Source organism: Pristiophorus japonicus, chromosome Y (genome assembly GCF_044704955.1).
Source record: "Pristiophorus japonicus isolate sPriJap1 chromosome Y, sPriJap1.hap1, whole genome shotgun sequence".
In the NCBI taxonomy this organism is placed as follows: Eukaryota; Metazoa; Chordata; class Chondrichthyes; family Pristiophoridae; genus Pristiophorus; species Pristiophorus japonicus.
In genome coordinates, this window is record NC_092011.1 from 33,850,181 (window position 1) to 33,876,675 (window position 26,495).

The window sequence follows — 26,495 nt, forward strand, 5'->3', positions numbered from 1 at the left end:
ATTTACCACGATGTTACAGTGGAGTGGGTACATAGGGGATTTAACAGGACATTGCACTAGAGAGTTTGCAGAGGCGAGTTAGAAGGATGTTGCACTGCAGATCGTGCAGAGATGATTTACGAGGAAGTTGAACTAGAGAGTGTACAGAGGTGATTTACCAGGATGTTGCGCTGGGGAGGATACGGAGAAGTTTTACCAGGATGTTACACTGGAGAGAGTACAGAGGTGATTTAACAGGATGTTGCACCAGCGAGGGTACAGAGGAAATTTACCTGGATGTTACACTAGAGAGGGTACAGAGGTGAATTAACAGGATGTTGCACTGGAGAGAGTAAAGTGGAGATTTACTAGAATATTGCACTAGTGTGGGTACAGGGAGATTTACCAGGATGTTGCACTAGAGAGAGTGCAGAGGAGATTTACCAGGATGTTGCACTCGAGATTATGCAGAGGAGTTTTGCGAGGATGTTGCCCTAGAAAGTGTACAGAAACGATTTACTAGGATATTGCACTTGAGAAGGTAACGTGAAGATTTACCAGGATGTTACACTAGAGATGATACTGAGGAGATTTACCTGGACGTTGTACTAGAGATGATATACAGGAGATCTATTAGGATGTGGCGCTGGGAGGGTACAGAAGAGATTCACCAAAATGTTACACTAGACAGGGTGCAGAGGAGATTTAACACAACTTTGCACAGTGAGGTTACAGAGGAGATTTATCAGGTATTGCTCTGGAGCGGGTACAGTGGAGATTTGCCAAGATGTTACACTGGAGCGGGTAGAGAGATTTACCAGGATGTTGCACTGCAGAGTGTACAGAGGAGATTTACCAGGATTTTACACTGTTGAGAGTACAGGGTATATTTACCAGAATATTGCACTAGATAGGATGCAGAGGAGATTCACCAGGATGTTGCACTAGAGAGGGTACACTAGGGTTTTTCCAGGATGTTGCGCTGAAGAGGGTACCGTGGAGAATTAACAGGATTTTACATTAGACGGGATACAGAGTTCTTTTAACAGAGGTTGCAGCGGAGATTTACTAGAATATTGCACTGCAGAGGGTACATAGGAGATTACAAGGATGTTGAGCTAGAGAGGGTACAGAGGAGATTTACCAGCATGTTGCACTGGAGAGGGTACAGAGGAGATTTACCAGGATGTTACACTGGATAGGATGAAAAGGAGATTTACCAGGTTGTTACACTGGCGAGTGTATAGAGGAAATTTATCAGGATGTCGCTTTGCAGAGGGTACAGAGTAGCTTTACAAGGATGTTGCGCTAGAGAGGGTTCAAAGGAGATTTACCCGGATGTTTTACTGGAAAGGATAAAGAGGCGATTTACCAGGATGTTACACTGAAAGGGTGCATAAGAGATTTACCAGGATGTTGCAGTGCAGAGGCTGCAGAAAGATCTATCAGGATGTTGCACTGGCGAAGGTACAGAAGAGATTTAAGAGGATGTTGCACTATAGATGATTAAGAGAAGATTTGGCAGGATGTTGCACTGGAGAGGTTACAGAGGAGATTGAACAGGATGTTGCCCTGGTGAGTGTACTGAGGAGAATCACCAGGATGTTGCACTTGCGAGGGTACAGAGGAGTTTTACCAGCATGTTGCACTAGCGAGGGTGCAGAGGAGATTTACCAGAATGTTGCACTGGAAAGAGTACAGACGTGATTAACCTGGATGTTGCACTGCGAGTGTATGGAGGAGATTTACCAGGATGATGCACTGTAGGGAGTATAGGGGGGATTTAACGAATATTACATTAGAGAGGGAACAGTGGAGAATTATCCAGATGTTGCACTAGAGAGTGTGCAGTGGAGATTTACCTGGATGTTGCACTAAAAGCTTGCAGAGGAGATTTAACCAGATGTTGCACTGGAGAGCATACATATAAGAATTATCAGGATGTTAGAGTGGAGAAGGTACATAGGAGATTTAACAGCATATTGCTCTCGAGAATGTGCAGAGGTGATTTACAAGGATGTTGCTCTAGAGAGGGTACAGAGGAGATTTACCTAGAATGTTGCACTGGAGATGGTACAAAGATGTTTTAATAGGATGTTACACTAGAGAGGTAACAGAGGTGATTTAACAGGATGTTGCACTGGCGACGGTACAGTGTAGATTTACCTGGATGTTACACGAGTGAGGGTACAGAGGAGATTTACAAGGATTTTGCACTGGATAGAGTACAGAGGAGATTTACCACGATGTTGCACTGGAGAGGATACAGAGGAGATTCATCAGGATGTTGTACTGAAGAGCATACAGATAAGATTTACTAGGATGTTAGAGTATAGAAGGTACATAGGAGATTTAACAGCATATTGCATTACAGGCGGTGCCGAGGCGATTTAACAAGATGTTGCACTGCAGAGCTTGCAGAGGTGATTTACAAGGAAATTGCACTAGAGAGGGTACAGAGGAGATTTACCAGGATGTTGCACTGCAGAAGATCCACAGGAGATTTACCAGAATGTTGCACTGTAGAAAGTACAGGGGAGATTTACCAGAATATTACATTAGAGAGGATACAGAGGAGATTTACCTGGATTTTGCACTAGAGAGTGTGCAGAGGAGATTTAGCTGGATGTTGGACTAAAGAGGTTGCAGAGGAGATTTACTAGGATTTTGCACTAAAGAGGGCACAGAGGAGATTCAGCAGGATGTTACAGTGGAGAAGGTAGAGACGAGATTTCGCAGGTTGTTGCACTTGTGAGGGTACACAGGAGTTTCAACAGGATTTTGCCGTTGAGAGGTTGCTGAGGAGATTTACCAGGGTGTTGAACTGGAAAGGGTACAGATGATATTTACCAGGATGTTGCACTAGAGAGGGTGCAGAGGAGATTTACCAAGATTTTGCACTGGAGAGAATAGAGAGGAGATTTTCCAGAATGTTGCACCCAGAGCGTGCAGAGGTGATTTAACAGGGTGTTGCACTGCAGCGGGTACAGATTAGACTAGCATGATCAGCACTACATAGGGTGCAGAGCAGAATTAACATGATGTTGCACGACGGAGGGTACAGAGGCGATTTACAAGGATGTTGAACTAGCGAGGATGTAGAGAAGATTTACCAGGAATATGCACTGGAGGGCGTACAGAGAAGATTTACCAGGATGTTGCACTGCAGATCGTGCAGAGATGATTTTCGAGGAAGTTGCACTAGAGAGTGTACAGAGGTGATTTACCAGGATGTTGCGCTGGGGAGGATACGGAGAAGTTTTACCAGGATGTTACACTGGAGAGAGTACAGAGGTGATTTAACAGGATGTTGCACCAGCGAGGGTACAGAGGAAATTTACCTGGATGTTACACTAGAGAGGGTACAGAGGAGAATTAACAGGATGTTGCACTGGAGAGAGTAAAGTGGAGATTTATTAGAATATTGCACTAGTGTGGGTACAAGGAGATTTACCAGGATGTTGCACTAGAGAGAGTGCAGAGGAGATTTACCAGGATGTTGCACTCGAGATTATGCAGAGGAGTTTAACGAGGATGTTGCCCTAAAGAGTGTACAGAAACGATTTACTAGGATATTGCACTTGAGAAGGTAACGTGAAGATTTACCAGGATGTTACACTAGAGATGATACTGAGGAGATTTACCTGGACGTTGCACTAGAGATGATAGACAGGAGATCTATTACGATGTGGCGCTGGGAGGGTAAAGAAGAGATTCACCAATATGTTACACTAGACAGGGTACAGAGGAGATTTACCACAACTTTGCACAGTGAGTTTACAGAGGAGATTTATCAGGTATTGCTCTGGAGCGGGTACAGAGGAGATTTGCCAAGATGTTACACTGGAACGGGTAGAGAGATTTACCAGGATGTTGCACTGCAGAGTGTACAGAGGAGATTTACCAGGATTTTACACTGTTGAGAGTACAGGGGAGATTTACCAGAATATTGCACTAGATAGGATGCAGAGGAGATTCACCAGGATGTTGCACTAGAGAGGGTACACTAGGGATTTTCCAGGATGTTGCGCTGCAGAGGGTACCGTGGAGATTTACCAGGATTTTACATTAGACGGTGTACAGAGGAGTTTTAACGGAGGTTGCAAAGGAGATTTACTAGAATATTGCACTGCAGAGGGTACAGAGGATATTTACAAGGATGTTGAGCTAGAGAGGATGGAGAGGAGATTTACAAGGATTTTGCACTGGAGAGAGTACAGAGGAGATTTACCACGATGTTGCACTGGAGAGGATACAGAGGAGATTCACCAGGTTGTTGCACTGAAGAGCATACAGAAAAGATTTACTAGGATGTTAGAGTATAGAAGGTACACAGACGATTTAACAGCATATTGCATTAGAGACGGTGCAGAGGCGATTTAACAAGATGTTGCACTGCAGAGCTTGCAGAGGTGATTAACAAGGAAATTGCATTAGAGAGGGTACAGAGGAGATTTACCAGGATGTTGCACTGCAGAGGATCCACAGGAGATTTACCAGAATGTTGCACTGTAGAAAGTACAGGGGAGATTTACCAGAATATTACATTAGAGAGGATACAGAGGAGATTTACCTGGATTTTGCACTAGAGAGTGAGCAGAGGAGATTTAGCTGGATATTGGACTAAAGAGGTTGCAGAGGAGATTTACCAGGATTTTCCACTAAAAAGGGCACAGAGGAGATTCAGCATGAATTTTCACTGGAGAAGATAGAGAGGAGATTTCGCAGGTTGTTGCACTTGTGAGGGTACACAGGAGTTTCAACAGGATTTTGCGGTAGAGAGGTTGCAGAGGAGATTTACCAGGGTGTTGAACTGGAGAGGGTACAGATGAGATTTACCAGGATGTTGCACTAGAGAGCGTGCAGAGGTGATTTACCAGGATTTTGCACTGGAGAGGATAGAGAGGAGATTTTCCAGAATGTTGCACCCAGAGCGTGCAGAGGTGATTTACCAGGGTGTTGCACTGCAGCGGGTACAAATTAGACTAGCATGATCAGCACTACATAGGGTGCAGAGCAGAATTAACATGATGTTGCACGACGGAGGGTACAGAGGCGATTTACAAGGATGTTGCACTAGCGAGGATGTAGAGAAGATTTACCAGGAATATGCACTGGAGGGCGTACAGAGAAGATTTACCAGGATGTTGCACTGCAGAGCGTGTAGAGGTGTTTTACAAGGAAGTTGCACCAGAGATGGTACAGTGGAGATTTACCGCGATGTTGCGCTGGAGATGGTACAGAGGAGACTACCAGGATGTTACACTGGACAGGTTACAGACGTGATATAACAAGATGTTGCACTGGCGATGGTATAGTGGAGATTTATCTGGATGTTACACTAGAGAGGGTACAGAGGAGATATACAAGGATGTTGCACAGGAGAGGGTACAGAGGAGATTTACCACGATGTTGCACTGGAAAGGATACAGAGGAGATTTATCAGGATGTTGCAGTGGAGAGGTTACAGAGGAGATTTACCAGGGTGTTGCACTAGAGAGTGTATAGGGGAGATTTTATAGGATGTTGCTTAGTGAAGATTCAGTAGAGATTTACCAGGATGTTGCACTGGAGAGATTACAGTGGAGATTAGCAGGATGTTGCACTAGAGAGGCTACAGTGGATATTTAGCAGGATGTTGCACGAGAGGAGGTACAGAGTTCATTTACAAGGATGTTTCTCTAGAGAGGATACTGAGAACATTTACCAGGATGTTGCACCGAGGGCGAGCAGAGAAGATTTACCAGGATGTTAGACTGGAGAGAGTACATATGAGTTTAAAGCGGATATTGCACTAGAGGGGGTGCAGAGGAGACTTACCACGATGTTGCACTGCAGACGGTAGAGAGGAGATTTACAAGAATGTTGCACTAGAGTGGGGACAGAGGAGACCTAACAGGATGTTGCACAGGAGAGGGTACAGACGAGATTCACACGGATGTTAAACTGGAGAGGTTAGAGAGAAGATTTAGCAGGTTGCTGGACTGGCGAGGTTACAGAGGAGATTCAACAGGATTTTGCAGTCGAGAGGGAGCAGTGGGATTTACCAGGATGCTGCATTGGAGTGGGTGCAGATGAGATTTACCAGGATGTTGCACTGTAGAATGTAGAGAGGACATTTTAAAGGATTTTGCACTAGAGAGGCTACAGAGGAGATTTACAAGGATGTAACACTGGAGAGGGTGCAGAGGTGATTAGCAGAATCGCAACTAGAGAGGGTGCAGAGCAGAATTAACACGATGTTGCACAACAGAGTGTACAGAGGAGATTTACAAGGAAGTTGCACTAGCGAGGGTACAGAGGAGATTGCTCAGGATGTTGCACTGAAGAGCATACAGAGTAGATTTACCACGGTGTTACAGTGGAGTGGGTACATAGGGGATTTAACAGGACATTGCACTAGAGAGCTTGCAGAGGCGAGTTAGCAATATGTTGCACTGCAGATCGTGCAGAGATGATTTACGAGGAAGTTGCACTAGAGAGTGTACAGAGGTGATTTACCAGGATGTTGCGCTGAGGAGGATACGGAGAAGTTTTAGCAGGATGTTACACTGGAGAGAGTACAGAGGTGATTTAACAGGATGTTGCACCAGCGAGGGTATAGAGGAAATTTACCTGGATGTTACACTAGAGAGGGTACGGAGGAGAATTAACAGGATGTTGCACTGCAGAGTGTAAAGTGGAGATTTACTAGAATATTGCACTAGTGTGGGTACAGGGAGATTTACCCGGATGTTGCACTAGAAAGAGTGCAGAGGAGATTTACCAGGATGTTGCACTCGAGATTATGCAGAGGAGTTTTACGAGCATGTTGCACTAAAGAGTGTACAGAAACGATTTACTAGGATATTGCACTTGAGAAGGTAACGTGAAGATTTACCAGGATGTTACACTAGAGATGATACTGAGGAGATTTACCTGGACGTTGCACTAGAGATGATAGACAGGAGATCTATTAGGATGTGGCGCTGGGAGGGTGCAGAAGAGATTCACCAAAATGCTACACTAGAGAGTGTGCAGTGGAGATTTACCTGGATGTTGCACTAAAAGCTTGCAGAGGAGATTTACCCAGATGTTGCACTGGAGAGCATACATAGAAGATTTACCAAGATGTTAGAGTGGAGAAGGTACATAGGAGATTTAACAGCATATTGCTCTAGAGAATGTGCAGAGGCGATTTAACAAGATGTTGCACTGCAGGGCGTGCAGAGGTGATTTACAAGAATGTTGCACTAGAGAGGGTACAGAGGAGATTTACCTAGAATGTTGCACTGGAGATGGTACAAAGATGTTTTAATAGGATGTTACACTAGAGAGGTAACAGAGGTGATTTAACAGGATGTTGCACTGGCGACGGTACAGTGGAGATTTACCTGGATGTTACACGAGTGAGGGTACAGAGGAGATTTACAAGGATTTTGCACTGGAGAGAGTACAGAGGAGATTTACCACGATGTTGCACTGGAGAGGATACAGAGGAGATTCATCAGGATGTTGTACTGAAGAGCATACAGATAAGATTTACTAGGATGTTAGAGTATAGAAGGTACACAGGAGATTTAACAGCATATTGCATTACAGGCGGCGCCGAGGCGATTTAACAAGATGATGCACTGCAGAGCTTGCAGAGGTGATTTACAAGGAAATTGCACTAGAGAGGGTACAGAGGAGATTTACCAGGATGTTGCACTGCAGAGGATCTACAGGAGATTTACCAGAATGTTGCACTGTAGAAAGTACAGGGGAGATTTACCAGAATATTACATTAGAGAGGATACAGAGGAGATTTACCTGGATTTTGCACTAGAGATTGGGCAGAGGAGATTTAGCTGGATGTTGGACTAAAGAGGTTGCAGAGGAGATTTACTAGGATTTTGCACTAAAGAGGGCACAGAGGAGATTCAGCAGGATGTTACACTGGAGCAGTAGAGAGGAGATTTCGCAGGTTGTTGCACTTGTGAGGGTACACAGGAGTTTCAACAGGATTTTGCCGTAGAGAGGTTGCAGAGGAGATTTACCAGCGTGTTGAACTGGAGAGGGTACAGATGAGATTTAACAGGATGTTGCACTAGAGAGGGTGCAGAGGAGATTTACCAGGATTTTGCACTGGAGAGGATAGAGTGGAGATTTTCCAGAATGTTGCACCCAGAGCGTGCAGAGGTGATTTAACAGGGTGTTGCACTGCAGCGGGTACAGATTAGACTAGCATGATCAGCACTACATAGGGTGCAGAGCAGAATTAGCACAATGTTGCACGACGGAGGGTACAGAGGCGATTTTCAAGATGTTGCACTAGCGAGGATGTAGAGAAGATTTACCAGGAATATGCACTGGAGGGCGTACAGAGAAGATTTACCAGGATGTTGCACTGCAGAGCGTGTAGACGTGTTTAACAAGGAAGTTGCACCAGAGATGGTACAGTGGAGATTTACCGCGTTCTTGCACTGGAGATGGTACATAGGAGACTATCAGGATGTTACACTGGACAGGTTACAGACGAGATATAACAAGATGTTGCACTGGCGATGGTACAGAGGAGATTTATCTGGATGTTACACTAGAGAGGGTACAGAGGAGATATACAAGGATGTTGCATTGGAGAGGTTACAGAGGAGATTTAACACGATGTTGCACTGGAGAGGATACAGAGGAGATTTACCAGGATGTTGCAGTGGAGAGGGTACAGAGGAGATTTACCAGGGTGTTGCACTAGAGATTGTACAGAGGAGATTTTGCAGGGTGTTGCTTAGTGAAGATGCAGTTGAGATTTACCAGGATGTTGCACTGGAGAGATTACAGTGGAGATTAGCAGGATTTTGCACTAGAGAGGCTAAAGTGGAGATTTACCAGGATGTTGCACTAGAGGAGGTACAGAGGTCATTTACAAGGATGTTTCTCTAGAGAGGATACTGAGAACATTTACCAGGATGTTGCAACTAGGGCGAGCAGAGAAGATTTAACAGGATGTTAGACTGGAGAGAGTACATATGAGTTTTAAGCGGATATTGCACTAGAGAGGGTGCAGAGGAGACTTACCACGATGTTGCACTGCAGACGGTAGAGAGGAGATTTACAAGAATGTTGCAGAGGAGAGGTTACAGACGAGATTCACACGGATGTTACACTGGAGAGGGTAGAGAGAAGATTTAGCAGGTTGTTGGACTGGCGAGGTTACAGAAGAGATTCAACAGGATGTTGCAGTGGAGAGGGAGCAGTGGGATTTACCAGGATGCTGCATTGGATGGGTGCAGATGAGATTTAGCAGGATGTTGCACTGTAGAATGTAGAGAGGACATTTTAAAGGATTTTGCACTAGAGCGGCTACAGAGGAGATTTACAAGGATGTAACACTGGAGAGGGTGCAGAGATGCTTAGCAGGATGGCCACTAGAGAGGGTGCAGAGCAGAATTAATAAGATGTTGCACAACAGAGTGTACAGAGGAGATTTAGAAGGAAGTTGCACTAGCGAGGGTACAGAGGAGATTGCCCAGGATGTTGCACTGAAGAGCATACAGAGTAGATTTACCACGATGTTACAGTGGAGTGGGTACATAGGGGATTTAACAGGACATTGCACTAGAGAGCTTGCAGAGGCGAGTTACCAGGATTTTGCACTGCAGATCGTGCAGAGATGATTTACGAGGAAGTTGCTCTAGAGAGTATACAGAGGTGATTTACTAGGATGTTGCGCTGGGGAGGATACAGAGGAGTTTTACCAGGACGTTACACTGGAGAGGGTACAGAGGTGATTTAACAGGATGTTGCACCAGCGAGGGTACAGAGGAAATTTACCTGGATGTTACACTAGAGAGGGCACAGAGGAGAATTAACAGGATGTTGCACTGGAGAGAGTAAAGTGGAGATTTAATAGAATATTGCACTAGTGTGGGTACAGGGAGATTTAACAGGATGTTGCACTAGAGAGATTGCAGAGGAGATTTACCAGGATGTTGCACTCGAGATTATGCAGAGGAGTTTTACGAGGATGTTGCCCTAGAGAGTGTACAGAAACGATTTACTAGGATGTTGCACTTGAGAAGGTAACGTGAAGATTTACCAGGATGTTACACTAGAGATGATACTGAGGAGATTTACCAGGACGTTGCACTAGAGATGATAGACAGGAGATCTATTAGGATGTGGCACTGGGAGGGTACAGAAGAGATTCACCAAAATGTTATACTAGACAGGGTACAGAGGAGATTTACCACAACTTTGCACAGTGAGGTTACAGAGGAGATTTATCACGGTATTGCACTGGATCGGGTACAGAGGAGATTTGCCAAGATGTTACACTGGAGTGATAGAGAGATTTACCAGGATGTTGCACTGCAGAGTGTACAGAGGAGATTTACCAGGATTTTACACTGTTGAGAGTACAGGGGAGATTTACCAGAATATTGCACTAGATAGGATGCAGAGGAGATTCACCAGGATGTTGCACTAGAGAGGGTACACTAGGTATTTCCCAGGATGTTGCGCTGGAGTGGGTACCGTGGAGATTTACAAGGATTTTACATTAGACGGGGTACAGAGGAGTTTTAACAGAGGTTGCAGCGGAGATTTACTAGAATATTGCACTGCAGAGGTTAGAGAGAAGATTTACAAGGATGTTGCACTAGAGAGGGTACAGAGGAGATGTAACAGGATATTGCACGGGAGAAGGTACAAATGAGATTTATCAGGATGTTGCACAGGAGAGGGTAGAGACGTGATTTAGCAGCTTGTTACACTGGCGAGGGTACAGAGGAGATTCAATAGGATGTTGCAGTGGAGAGATTGCAGTGGAGATTTACCAGGATGTTGCACTGGCGAGCGTATAGAGGAGATTTACCTGGATGTTATACTAGAGATGTTATAGAGGAGATTTTACAGGATGATGCACGGAGAAGGCAGAGAGGAAATTTACCACGATGTTGCACGGCAGAGTGTACAGAGGAGATTTACCAGGATGTTGCAATTTAGAGCGTGCAGGGAAGATTTCCCAGATTATTGCACTAGAGAGTGTACAGAGTAGTTTTACCAGGATGTTGCACTAGAGAGTGTGCAGAGGGGATTTACCAGAATGTTGCACTAGAGGGGATGTAGAGTAGATTCATCAGGATGTTGTATTTTAGAGGGTACACATGAGATTTACCAGGATGATGCACTGGAGAGGGCACCGTGGAGATTTACGAGGATGTTACACTAGAGAGGGTACAGAGAAGTTTTAACAGGATTTTGCACTCGAGAGGGTGCAGCGGAGATTTACCAGGATATTGCACTGCCCAAGTTAGAGAGGTGATTACAAGGATGTTGCACTAGAGAGGGAACAGAGCAGATTTAACAGGATGTTGCATGGGAGAGAGTAAAGCGGAGATTGAACAGGAGGTTACAATGGAGAGGGTAGAGACGAGATTTAGCAGGTTGTTACACAGGCGGGGGTACAGAGGAGGTTCAATAGGATGTTGCAGTGGAGAGATAGGAGAGGAGATTTACCAGGATGTTGCACTGGCGAGCGTACAGAGGTGATTTACCTGGATGTTACACTAGAGATATTATAGAGGAGATTTACCAGGATGTTGCACTGAGAAGGCAGAGAGGAGATTTACCACGATGCTTCACTGCAGCGTGAACAGAGGAGATTTACCAGAATATTGCACTGTAGCGATTACAGAGGACTTTTACCATGATGTTGCACTAGAGAGGTTGCAGAGGGGATTTAGTAGGATGTTGCACTAGAGAGGATGCAGAGGATATTTAACAGGATGTTGCACTAGTGACGTTGGAGAGGATATTTATCAGGATGTTGCACTGGAGAGGGTAGAGAGGAGATTTACCTGGATGTTGCACTGGAGAGGGTACAGAGGAGATCAACGAGGATGTTACATTAGCGGGGGTACAGACGAGTTTTAACATGATATTGCACTAGAGAGGGTTCAGAGGAGATTTACCAGGATGTTCCACTGCAGAGTAAGAGTGGAGATTTACAAGCATGTTGCACTAGAGTGGTTACAGAGAAGATTTAACAGGATGTTGCATTGGAGAATTTACAGAGGAGATTTACCAGGATGTTGCACTTGTGAGCGTACAGAGGAGAGTTATCTGGATGTTACACTAGAGATGTTACAGAGGAGATGTACCAGGATGTTGCTCTTAGAGAGCACAGAGTACATGTACCGGGATGTTGCACTGCCAAGTGTACAGATGAGATGTTGCACTGTAGAGAGTACATGCGAGATTTACCAGAATATTGCAATAGAGAGGATTCAGATGAGACCTTCCAGGATGTAGCACTAGAGAGGAACAGACGGGATTTACGAGCATGTTGCACTTGAGAGATTACAGATGAGATTTACTTTAATGTTGCACTGGAGAGGATATTGAGGAGATTTACTAGCATGTTGCACTAGGGAGTTTACAGAGGAAATGTTCCATGATGATGTTCTAGAGAGGGTGCAGTGGAGCGTTACCAGGATGTTGAACTGGAGAGTGTACAGAGGAGATTTACCAGGATGTTGCACTAGAGAGAGTAGAGAGGAGATTTTCAAGAATGTTGCCATAGAGAGGATACAGAGAAGAATTACCAGGATGTTGCACTGGAGAGGGTACAGCTGAGAATAACCAGGATGTTGCTCTGCAGAGGTGACAGAGGAAGGATACCGGGATGTTGCATTTGAGAAGGTACAGAGGAGATTTACCAGGGTATTGCACTAGAGTGGTTACAGACGAGAATTATGAGGATGTTGCACTAGAGAAAATGCAGAGGAGTTTTACCAATATGTTGCACTAGAGAGTGTACAGTGGAGCTTTACCAGGATGTTGCACTGGAGAGGATACTGACGACATTTACCAGGATGTTACATTGGAGAGGGTACAGAGGAGTTTTAACAGGATGTTGCACTGCAGTGGGTAGAGAGGCGATTTTCAAGGATGTTACACTGGGGAGATTAGATTGGCGAAATAGCAGGTTGTTACACTGTCGAGGGTATAGAAGAGATTCAACAGGATGTTGCTGTGGAGATGGTGCAGAGGTGTTTTAACAGGATGTTCCATTAGAGAATACAGAGAAGGTTTACCAGGATGTTGCACTGCAGAGGTTACGGTGGAGTTTTAACAGCATGTTGCAACGGAAGCATGCAGAGGAGTTTTAACAGTATGCTGAACTGGAGATTGTACAGAGGAGGTTTACCAGGATGTTGCACTAGAGAGGGTATAGAGGAGATTTATCAGGTTATTGCGCTATAGATGGTACAGAGGAGTTTTACCAGGATTTTTCACTATGGAGCGTACAGAGGAGATTTACAAGGATGTTGCACTGGCGAGTGTGCAGCGGACATTTACCTGGATGATACACTTGGGAGGGTACAGAGGAGAATTAACAGAATGTTGCACTTGAGAGGCTTTACCAGGATGATGCACTGGAGATGGTAAAGAGGAGATTTACCAGGATGTTACACTGGAGAAGGTGGAGAGGAGATTGAGCAGATTGTTGCACTGAGGAGGGTACAGAGGAAATTCAACAGGATGTTGCAGTGGAGAGGTTGCAGAGGAGATTTACCAAGATGTTGCACTAGCGAGCGTACAGACGAGATTTACCAGGATGTTCTACTAGAGATAATACAACGAAGATTTAACAGGGTATTTCACTAGAGAGGGTGCAGAAGAGAGTTACCAGGATGATGCACCAAGAGCTTGCAGTGGAGATTTACCAGGATGTTGGACTGGAGAGGGTACAGTGGAGAATTACCTGGATGTTGAACTGGAGAGGGTACAGAGGAGAATTACCAGGATTTTCCACTAGAGAGTACACACAGGAGATTTACCAGGATGTTGCAATAGAGAGATTACAGAGGAGTTTTGCCAGGATGTTGAAGTAGAGAGGTACAGAGATTTTCAAGGATGTTGCACTAGAGATTTACAGAGGAGATTCACCAGCATGTTGCAGTGGAGTTATTACCGAGAAGATTTACCAGGTTGTTGCTCAGAGAGTGTGCAGAGAAAATGTACCAGGATGTTGCTCAGAGAGTGAGCAGAGGAGATTTAACAGAATGTTGCACTGGAGGGTGTACAGTGGAGAATTACCAGGATGTTGCACTAGAGATGGTACGGAGTAGATTCACCAGGTTATTTCGCTGTAGAGGGTACAGAGGAGTTTTACCAGAATGTTACGCTAGAGAGGTTACAGAGGAGATTTACCAAGGCCTTGGTCTAGTGAGGATACAGAGGAGATTTACTAGAATGTGGCCCTGGGAGGGTATAGAGGAGATTCACCTGAAAGATCCACGAGGCAATGTACATAAGAGATTTACCAGAATGTTGCACTAGTGAGGGTACAGAGGAGATTTACCATGATATTGCACTGGATAGGATATGGAGGAGATTTAATAAGGTGTAGCTCTGGAGAAGTTACAAGGGAGATTTAGCAGTTTGTTGCATTGGACGGGGTGCAGAGGAGATTTACCATTATGTTGCACTAGAGACAGTACAAAGGAGATTTACCAGGATCTTGCAATAGAGAGGGTACACAGAAGATTTACCAGGATGTTGCACTGGGGAGGGTACTTTGGAGATTTACCTGAATGCTGCACTGGACAGGGTACAGAGGAGATATGCCTGGATATTGCACCGGACCGTGTACAGAGGAGATTTACCAGGATGTTGCAGTGGAGCGGGTACAGTGGAGATTTAGGAGTATGTTGCACTGGAGAGGGTACAGAGGCGACTTCCCAGGGTTGCACTGGCGAGGATGCAGAGGAAATGTATCAAGATTTTGCAACAGAGAGAATACATATCTGATTTACGAGAATGTTTCACTGGAGAAGGTACAGAGGAGATTTACCAGGATGTTGCACTGGATAGGGTACAAATGAGATTGACCAGGTTGTTACACTAGAGAGGATAGAGAGGAGATTTAGCATGAGGTTGCACTGCAGGTGGTACAAAGGAGATTTGCAAGGATGTTGCATTGGAGAGGGAACAGCGGAGATTTACCAGGATGCTGAACTGGAGAGGGTACAGAGCAGATTTACCAGTGTGTTACACTTGAGAGGGTACAGAACAGTTTTAACAGGGCATTGCACTGGAGAGGGTACAGAGGAGATTTACCAGGACGTTGCACTGGCGAGTGTATAGAGGAGATTTATCAGGATGTCGCATTGCAGAGGGTACAGAGGAGATTTACAAGGATGTTGCGCTAGAGAGGGTTCAAAGGTGATTTACCCGGATGTTTTACTGGACAGGATAAGAGGCGATTTAACAGGATGTTTCACTGGAAGGGTGCAGAAGAGATTTACCAGGATGTTGCGCTGCAGAGGCTGCAGAGGAGATTTACAAGAATGTTGCACTAGAGGGGTTACGGAGTTGATTCAACAGGATGTTGCAATGCAGAGGGAACAGAGGAGATTTACAAGGATGTTGAACTAGAGAGGGTACAGAGGAGATTTACCAGGAAGTTGCATTGTAGAGGGTACAGAGTAGATTTACTAGGATGTTACACTGGAGAGGTTGCAGTGGAGATTTATCAGGATGTTGCACTGGCGAAGGTACAGAAGAGATTTAAGTGGATGTTGCACTATAGATGATTAAGAGGAAGATTTGGCAGGATGTTGCACTGGAGAGGTTACAGAGGAGATTGAACAGGATGTTGCCCTGGTGAGTGTCCTGAGGAGAATAACCAGGATGTTGCACTGGAGAGGGTACAGAGGAGTTTTACCAGCATGTTGCACTAGCGAGGATGCAAAGGAGATTTACCAGAATGTTGCACTGGAAAGAATACAGACGTGATTTACCTGGATGTTGCACTGCGAGGGTATGGAGGAGATTTACCAGGATGTTGCACTGTAGGGAGTATAGGGTGGATTTTACAGAATATTACATTAGAGAGGGAACAGTGGAGAATTACCCAGATGTTGCACTAGAGAGTGTGCAGTGGAGATTTACCTGGATGTTGCACTAAACGCTTGCAGAGGAGATTTACCCGGATGTTGCACTGGAGAGCATACAGAGAAGATTTACCAGGATGTTAGAGTGGTGAAGGTACATAGGAGATTTAACAGCATATTGCTCTAGATAATGTGCAGAGGCGATTTAACAAGTTGTTGCACTGCAGAGCGTGCAGAGGTGATTTACAAGGATGCTGCACTAGAGAGGGTACAGAGGAGATTTACCTAGAATGTTGCACTGGAGATGGTACAGATATATTTTAATAGGATGTTACACTAGAGAGGTAACAGAGGTGATTTAACAAGATGTTGCACTGGCGACGGTACAGTGTAGATTTACCTGGATGTTACACTAGTGACGGTACTAAGGAGATTTACAAGGATTTTGCACTGGAGAGAGTACAGAGGAGATTTACCACGATGTTGCACTGGAGAAGATACAGAGGAGATTCACCAGGATGTTGCACTGAAGAGCATACAGATATGATTTACTAGGATGTTAGAGTACAGAAGGTACACAGGAGATTTAACAGCATATTGCATTAGGGACGGTGCAGAGGCGATTTACCAAGATGTTGCACTGCAGAGCTTGTAGAGGTGATTTACAAGGAAATTACACTAGAGAGGGTACACAGGAGATTTACCAGGATGTTGCACTGCAGAGAATCCAAAGGAGATTTTCCAGAATGTTGCACTGTAGAAAGTATAGGGGAGATTTACCAGAATATTACATTAGAGAGGATACAGAGGAGATTTACCTGGATTTTGCGCTAGAGCATGTGCAGAGGAGATTTAGCTGGATGTTGGACTAAAGAGGTTGCAGAGGAGATTTACTAGGATTTTGCACTAAAGAGGGCACAGAGGAGATTCAGCAGGATGTTGCTCTGGAGAAGGTAGAGAGGAGATTTTGCAGGTTGTTGCACTTGTGAGGGTACACAGGAGTTTCAACAGGATTTTGCCGTAGAGAGGTTGCAGAGGAGATTTACCAGGTGTTGAACTGGAGAGGGTACAGATGAGATTTACCAAGGTGATGCACTAGAGAGGGTGCAGAGGAGATTTACCAGGATTTTGCACTGGAGAGGATAGAGTGGAGATTTTCCAGAATGTTGCAACCAGAGCGTGCAGAGGTGATTTACCAGGGTGTTGCACTGCAGCGGGTACAGATTAGACTAGCATGATCAGCATTCATAGCGTGCAGAGCAGAATTAACATGATGTTGCACGATGGAGGGTAGAGTGGCGATTTACAAGGATGTTGCACTAGCGAGGATGTAGAGAAGATTTACCAGGAATATGCACTGGTGGGCGTAGAGAGAAGATTTACCAGGATGTTGCACTGCAGAGTGTGTAGAGGAGTTTTACAAGGAAGTTGCACCAGAGATGGTACAGTGGAGATTTACTGCGATGTTGCGCTGGAGATGTTACAGAGGAGACAACCAGGATGTTACACTGGACAGGTTACAGACGAGATATAACAAGATGTTGCACTGGCGATGGTACAGAGGAGATTTATCTGGATATTACTCTAGAGAGGGTACAGAAGAGATATACAAGGATGTTGCACTGGAGAGGGTACAGAGGAGATTTACCACGACGTTGCACTGGAGAGGATACATGGAGATGTACCAGGATGTTGCAGTGGAGAGGGTACAGAGGAGATTTACCAGGGTGTTGCACTAGAGCTTGTACAGAGCAGATTTTACAATATGTTGCTTAGTGAAGATGCAGTAGAGATTTACCAGGATGTTGCACTGGAGAGATTACAGTGGAGATTAGCAGGATGTTGCACTAGAGAGGCTACAGTGGAGATTTACCAGGATGTTGCACTAGAGGAGGTACAGAGGTCATTTACAAGGATGTTTCTCTAGAGAGGATACTGAGAACATTTACCAGGATGTTGCACCGAGGGCGAGCAGAGAAGATTTACCAGGATGTTAGACTGGAGAGAGTACATATGAGTTTAAAGCGGATATTGCACTAGAGAGGGTGCAGAGGAGACTTACCACGATGTTGCACTGCAGACGGTAGAGAGGAGATTTACAAGAATGTTGCACTAGAGTGGGTACAGATGAGACCTAACAGGATGTTGCACAGGAGAGGGTACAGACGAGATTCACACGTATGTTACACTGGAGAAGGTAGAGAGAAGATTTAGCAGGTTGTTGGAATGGCGAGGTTACAGAAGAGATTCAACAGGATGTTGCAGTGGAGAGGGAGCAGTGGGATGTACCAGGATGCTGCATTGGAGTGGGTGCAGAGGAGATTTACCAGGATGTTGCACTGTAGAAGGTAGAGAGGACATTTTAAAGGATTTTGCACTAGAGAAGCTACAGAGGAGATTTGCAGGGATGTATCGCTGGAGATGGTGCAGAGGAGATTAGCAGGATGGTCAGTAGAGAGGGTGCAGAGCAGAATTAACAATATGTTGCACAACAGAGTGTACGGAGGAGATTTACCAGGAAGTTGCACTAGCGAGGGTACAGAGGAGATTGCTCAGGATGTTGCACTGAAGAGCATACAGAGTAGATTTACCACGATGTTACAGTGGAGTGGGTACATAGGGGATTTAACAGGACATTGCACTAGAGAGCTTGCAGAGGCGAGTTACCAGGATGTTGCACTGCAGATCGTCAGAGATGATTCACGAGGAAGTTGCACTAGAGAGTGTACAGAAGTGATTTACCAGGATTTTGCGCTGGGGAGGATACGGAGGTGATTTACCAGGATGTTACACTGGAGAGGGTACAGAGGTGATTTAACAGGATGTTGCACCAGCGAGGGTACAGAGGAAATTTACCTGGATGTTACACAAGAGAGGGTAGAGAGGAGAATTAACAGGAGGTTGCACTGGAGAGAGTAAAGTGGAGATTTACTAGAATATTGCACTAGTGTGGGTACAGGGAGATTTACCAGGATGTTGCACTAGAGAGAGTGCAGAGGAGATTTACCAGGATGTTGCAACTCGAGATTATGCAGAGGAGCTTTACGAGGATGTTGCCCTAGAGAGTGTTCAGAAACGATTTACTAGGATGTTGCACTTGAGAAGGTAACGTGAAGATTTACCAGGATGTTACACTAGAGATGATACTGAGGAGATTTACCAGGACGTTGCACTAGAGATGATAGACAGGAGATCTATTAGGATGTGGCGCTGGGAGGGTACAGAAGAGATTCATCAAAATGTTACACTAGACAGGGTACAGAGGAGATTTACCACAACTTTGCACAGTGAGGTTACAGAGGAGATTTATCAGGGTATTGCACTGGAGCGGGTACAGAGGAGATTTGCCAAGATGTTACACTGGAGTGGGTAGAGAGATTTACCAGGATGTTGCACTGCAGAGTGTACAGAGGAGATTTACCAGGATTTTACACTGTTGAGAGTACAGGGGAGATTTACCAGAATATTGCACTAGATAGGATGCAGAGGAGATTCACCAGGATGTTGCACTAGAGAGGTTACACTAGGAATTTTCCAGGATGTTGCGCTGGAGTGGGTACCGTGGAGATTTACCAGGATTTTACATTAGACGGGGTACAGAGGAGTTTTAACAGAGGTTGCAGCGGAGATTTACTAGTATATTGCACTGCAGAGGTTAGAGAGAAGATTTACAAGGATGTTGCTCTTTAGAGGAGATTCAATAGGATGTTGCAGTGGAGAGATTGCAGTGGAGATTTACCACGATGTTGCACTGGCGAGCGTATAGAGGAGATGTACCTGGATGTTATAGTAGAGATGTTATAGAGGAGATTTAACAGGATGATGCACGGAGAAGGCAGAGAGGAGATTTACCAGGATGTTGCAATTTAGAGCGTGCAGGGAAGATTTCCCTGAATGTTGCACTAGAGAGTGTACAGAGTAGTTTTACCAGGATGTTGCAGTTGAGAGTGTGCAGAGGGGATATACCAGAATGTTGCACTAGAGGGGATGCAGAGTAGATTCACCAGGATGTTGTACTATAGAGGGTACACATGAGATTTACCAGGATGTTGCACTGGAGAGGGAACCGTGGTGATTTACCAGGATGTTACACTAGAGAGGGTACAGATAAGTTTTAACAGGATTTAGCACTAGAGAGGTTGCAGCTGAGATTTACCAGGATATTGCAGTGCAGAAGTTAGAGAGGTGATTACAAGGATGTTGCACTAGAGAGGGAACAGAGCAGATTTAACAGGATGTTGCACGGGAGAGATTACAGAGGATATTTAACAGGAGGTTACAATGGAGAGGGTAGAGACGAGATTTAGCAGGTTGCTACACTGGCGGGGGTACAGAGGAGGTTCAATAGGATGTTGCAGTGGAGAGATGGGAGAGGAGATTTACCAGGATGTTGCACTGGCGAGCGTACAGAGGAGATTTACCTGGATGTTACATTAGAGATATTATATAGGAGATTTACCAGGATGTTGCACTGAGAAGGCAGAGAGGAGATTTACCACGAAGCTTCACTGCAGCGTGAACAGAGGAGCTTTACCACAACTTTGCACAGTGAGGTTACAGAGGAGATTTATCAGGGTATTGCACTGGAGCGGGTACAGAGGAGATTTGCCAAGATGTTACACTGGAGCGGGTAGAGAGATTTACCAGGATGTTGCACTGCACAGTGTACAGAGGAGATTTACCAGGATTTTACACAGTTGAGAGTACAGGGGAGATTTACCAGAATATTGCACTAGATAGAATGCAGAGGAGATTCACCAGGATGTTGCACTAGAGAGGTTACACTAGGAATTTTCCAGGATGTTGCGCTGGAGTGGGTACCGTGGAGATTTACCAGGATTTTACATTAGACGGGGTACAGAGGAGTTTTAACAGAGGTTGCAGCGGAGATTTACTAGTATATTGCACTGCAGAGGTTAGAGAGAAGATTTACAAGGATGTTGCTCTTTAGAGGAGATTCAATAGGATGTTGCAGTGGAGAGATTGCAGTGGAGATTTACCACGATGTTGCACTGGCGAGCGTATAGAGGAGATGTACCTGGATGTTATAGTAGAGATGTTATAGAGGAGATTTAACAGGATGATGCACGGAGAAGGCAGAGAGGAGATTTACCAGGATGTTGCAATTTAGAGCGTGCAGGGAAGATTTCCCTGAATGTTGCACTAGAGAGTGTACAGAGTAGTTTTACCAGGATGTTGCAGTTGAGAGTGTGCAGAGGGGATATACCAGAATGTTGCACTAGAGGGGATGCAGAGTAGATTCACCAGGATGTTGTACTATAGAGGGTACACATGAGATTTACCAGGATGTTGCACTGGAGAGGGAACCGTGGTGATTTACCAGGATGTTACACTAGAGAGGGTACAGATAAGTTTTAACAGGATTTAGCACTAGAGAGGTTGCAGCTGAGATTTACCAGGATATTGCAGTGCAGAAGTTAGAGAGGTGATTACAAGGATGTTGCACTAGAGAGGGAACAGAGCAGATTTAACAGGATGTTGCACGGGAGAGATTACAGAGGATATTTAACAGGAGGTTACAATGGAGAGGGTAGAGACGAGATTTAGCAGGTTGCTACACTGGCGGGGGTACAGAGGAGGTTCAATAGGATGTTGCAGTGGAGAGATGGGAGAGGAGATTTACCAGGATGTTGCACTGGCGAGCGTACAGAGGAAATTTACCTGGATGTTACACTCGAGATATTATAGAGGAGATTTACCAGGATGTTGCACTTAGAAGGCAGAGAGGTGATTTACCACGATGCTTCACTGCAGATTGTACAGAGGAGATTTACCAGAATATTGCACTGTAGAGATTACAGAGGATTTTACCATGATGTTGCACTAGAGAGGGTGCAGAGCGGATTTAGTAGGATGTTGCACTAGAGTGGATGCAGAGGATATTTAACAGGATGTTGCACTAGAGAGGTTGGAGAGGATATTTACCAGGAGGTTGAACTGGAGAGGGTAGAGAGGATATTTACCAGGATGTTGCACTTGAGAGAGTACAGAGGAGATCAACCAGGATGTTACATTAGAGAGGGTACAGACGAGTTTTAACATGATATTGCAATAGAGAGGGTGCAGAGCAGATTTACCATGATGTTGCACAGCAGAGTAAGAGTGGAGATTTATGAGCATGTTGCACTAGAGTGGTTACAGAGGATATTTAACAGGATGTTGCATTGGAGAATTTACAGAGAAGATTTACCAGGATGTTGCACTGGTGAGCGTACAGAGGAGAGTTATCTGGATGTTACACTAGAGATGTTACAGAGGAGATGTACCAGGATGTTGCTCTGAGAGGGCACAGAGGACATGTACCGGGATGTTGCACTGCCTAGTGTACAGATGAGATGTTGCACTGTAGAGAGTACATGGGAGATTTACCATAATATTGCACTAGAGAGGATTCAGATGACACCTTCCAGGATGTAGCACTAGAGAGGAACAGACGGGATTTACGAGCATTCTGCACTTGAGAGATTACAGATGAGATTTACCTTAATGTTGCACTGGAGAGGATATGGAGGAGATTAATAGGATGTTGCACTAGGGAGTTTACAGAGGAAATGTTCCAGAAGGATGCTCTAGAGAGGGTACAGTGGAGCGTTACCAGATTGTTGAACTGGAGAGTGTACAGAGGAGATTTACCAGGATATTGCACTAGAGAGGGTAGAGAGGAGATTTTCAAGAATGTTGCCATAGAGAGGATACAGAGAAGAATTACCAGAATGTTGCACTGGAGAGGGTACAGCGGAGATTAACCAGGATGTTGCTCTGGAGAGGTTACAGAGGAAGGGTACCGGGATGTTGCATTAGAGAAGGTACAGAGGAGATTTACCAGGGTATTGCACTTGAGTGGTAACAGAGGAGAATTACGAGGATGTTGCACTAGAGAAAATGCAGAGGAGATTTACCAAGATGTTGCACTAGAATGTGTACAGAGGACCTTTACCAGGATGGTGCACTGGAGAGGATACTGACGACATTTACCAGGATGTTACATTGGAGAGGGTGCAGAGGAGTTTTAACAGGATGTTGCACTGCAGTGGGTAGAGAGGCGATTTACAAGCATGTTACACTGGGGAGATTAGATTGGCGAAATAGCAGGTTGATACACTGGTGAGGGTATAGAAGAGATTCAACAGGATGTTGCTGTGGAGATGGTGCAGAGGTGTTTTACCAGGATGTTCCACTAGAGAATACAGGGAAGGTTTACCAGGATGTTGGACTGGAGAGGTTACGGTGGAGATTTAACAGCATGTTGCACCGGGAGCATGCAGAGGAGTTTTAACAGGATGCTGAACTGGAGCTGGTACAGAGCAGGTTTAGCAGGATGTTGCACTAGAGAGGGTACAGAGGAGATTTACCAGGTTATTGCGCTATAGATGGTACAGAGGAGTTTTACCAGGATTTTTCACTAGGGCGCGTACAGAGGAGATTTACAAGGATGTTGCACTGGCGAGTGTACAGCGGACATTTATCTGGATGATACACTTGGGAGGGTACAGAGGAGAATTAACAGAATGTTGCACTTGAGAGGCTTTACCAGGATGATGCACTGGAGATGGTAAAGAGGAGATTTACCAGGATGTTAGACTGGAGAAGGTGGAGAGGAGATTGAGCAGATTGTTGCACTGACGATGGTACAGAGGAAATTCAACAGGATGTTGCAGTGCAGAGGTTGCAGAGGGGATTTACCAAGATGTTGCACTAGTGAGCGTACAGACGAGATTTACCAGGATGTTCTACTTGAGATAATACAAAGAAGATTTAACAGGATATTTCACTAGAGAGGGTGCAGAAGAGATTTACCAGGATGATGCACCAAGAGCTTGCAGTGGAGATTTACCAGGATGTTGGACTGGAGAGTGTACAGTGGAGAATTACCTGGATGTTGAACTGGAGAGGGTACAGAGGAGAAATACCAGGATTTTCCACTAGAGAATACACACAGGAGATTTACCAGGATGTTGCAATAGAGAGATTACAGAGGAGATTTTCCAGGATGTTGAAGTAGAGAGGTAAAGAGGAGATTTTCAAGGATGTTGCACTAGAGAGGTACAGAGGAGATTTAACAACATGTTGCAGTGGAGTGATTACAGAGCAGATTTACCAGGTTGTTGCTCAGAGTGTGTGCAGAGTAGATTTACCAGGATGTTGCTCAGAGAGTGAGCAGAGGAGATTTAACAGAATGTTGCACTGGAGAGGGTACAGTGGAGATTTACCAGGATGTTGCACTAGAGATGGTACGGAGTAAATTCACCAGGTTATTGCACTGTAGAGGGTACAGAGGAGTTTTACCAGAATGTTACGCTAGAGAGGTTACAGAGGAGATTTACCAAGGCCTTGCACTAGTAAGGATACAGAGGAGATTTACTAGAATGTGGCCCTGGGAGGGTATAGAGGAGATTCACCTGAAAGATCCACGAGGCAATGTACATAAGAGATTTACCACAATGTTGCACTAGTGAGGGTACAGAGGAGATTTACCATGATATTGAACTGGATAGGATATAGATGAGATTTAATAAGATGTTGCTCTGGAGAAATTACAAGGGATATTTAGCAGTTTGTTGCATTGGACGGGGTGCAGAGGAGATTTATCATTATGTTGCACTAGAGACAGTACAACGAAGATTTACCAGGATCTTGCAATAGAGAGGGAACACAGAAGATTTACCAGGATGTTGCACTGGGGAGGGTACATTGGAGATTTACCCGAATGCTGCACTGGACAGCGTACAGAAGAGATATGCCTGGATATTGAACCGGAGCATGTACAGAGGAAATTTACCAGGATGTTGCAGTGGAGCGGGTACAGTGGAGATTTAGGAGTATGTTGCACTGGAGAGGGTACAGAAGCGACTTCCCAGGGTTGCACTGGCGAGGATGCAGCGGAAATGTATCAAGATTTTGCAACAGAGAGAATACATATCTGATTTACAAGAATGTTTCACTGGAGAAGGTAAAGAGGAGATTTACCAGGATGTTGCACTGGATAGGGTACAAATGAGATTGACCAGGTTGTTACACTAGAGAGGATAGAGAGGAGATTTAGCACGAGGTTGCACTGCAGGTGGTACAAAGGAGATTTGCAAGGATGTTGCATTGGAGAGGGTACAGCGGAGATTTACCAGGATGTTGAACTGGAGAGGGTACAGAGCAGATTTACCAGGGTGTTACACTGGAGAGGGTACAGAACAGTTTTAACAGGACATTGCACTAGAGAAGGTAGAGAGGAGATTTAACAGGAAATTACACTGGATCGGGTAGAGAGGAGATCTAGCAGGATGTTGCACTGCCGAGGGTACAGAGGAGATTTACCAGGATGTTGCAAAGGAGAGCATGCATAGGAGATTTACCAGGATATTGGAATGGAAAGGGTACAGAGAAGATATACTAGGATGTTGTACTAGAGACGGAATAGGGAGATTTACCAGATTATTGCGCTGTATATGATTATGAGGAGTTTTACCAGGATTTTACACAAGAGAGTGTACAAAGAAAATTTACGAGGATGGTGCACTAGAGAGGGTACAGAGGAGATTTACCAGGATGTTCGCCTGGGAGAGTACAGAGTAGATTCACCAGAATGTTGCACTAGACTGCATACAGAGGAGATTTACCAAGTTGTTGCGCTAGTGTGGGTACAGAGCAGATTTACCAGGATATTGCAGTGGAGAGGGTAGAGAGGAGATTTAACAGGATCATAAACTGCAGAAGGTATAGGGGAGATTTACCAGGATGTTGCACTGTAGTGGGTGCAGAGGAGATTTACCAGGATATTGCACTAAACAGGGTACAGAGGAGATTTACCAGGATGTTGCACTAGAAAAGTTACAGCAGAGATTTAGCGGGATGATGCACTGGAGCGGATATAGAGGAGATTTACCAGGTTTTTGCTCTACAGAGGGTACAGAGACGATTTACCAGGATGTTGCACTAGAGAGAGTGCAGAGGAGATTTACCAGGATGTTGCATTGCAGAGGTTACAGAGGAGATTTAAAAGAATATTGCACTAGAGATGTTACTGAGGAGATTTAACAGGATGTTGCACTGGAAAGATTACAGAGAATACGTAACAAGATATTGCACTAGCGAGGGTGCAGATGAGATTTACCAGGATGTTCCACTACAGAGGGTATAATGGAGATGTACATAGATGTCGCACTATAGAGTGTACAGAGTAGATTTACCAGGATATTGCACTGGAGAGGGAAGAGAGGAGATTTACCAGGTCGTTACTTTGGAGAGGGTGGAAAGAAGATGTAAAAGTATGTTGCACTTTCTAAGGTACAGAGAAGATTTAACAGGATGTTGCACTACAGAGCATTTAGAGGAGATTTAAAGGATATTGCACAGGAGGGGTTACAGTTGAGATTTACCAGGGTATTGACTAGACAGGGTACAGAGGAGATTTACCAGGATGTTGCACTAGAGAAGTTACACCGGTGATTTACCAGGATGTTGAACTGGAGAGGATACAGAGGTGTTTTACCAAAATGTTGCACTAGTGAGGGTGCAGAGATGATTTACCAGGATGTTGCACTGATGGGGGTACAGAGTAGATTAACCAGAATGTTGCATTAGAGAGGGTTCTGAGGAGATTTACCGGGATGTTGCACTAGAGAGGTTGCAGGGCAGATT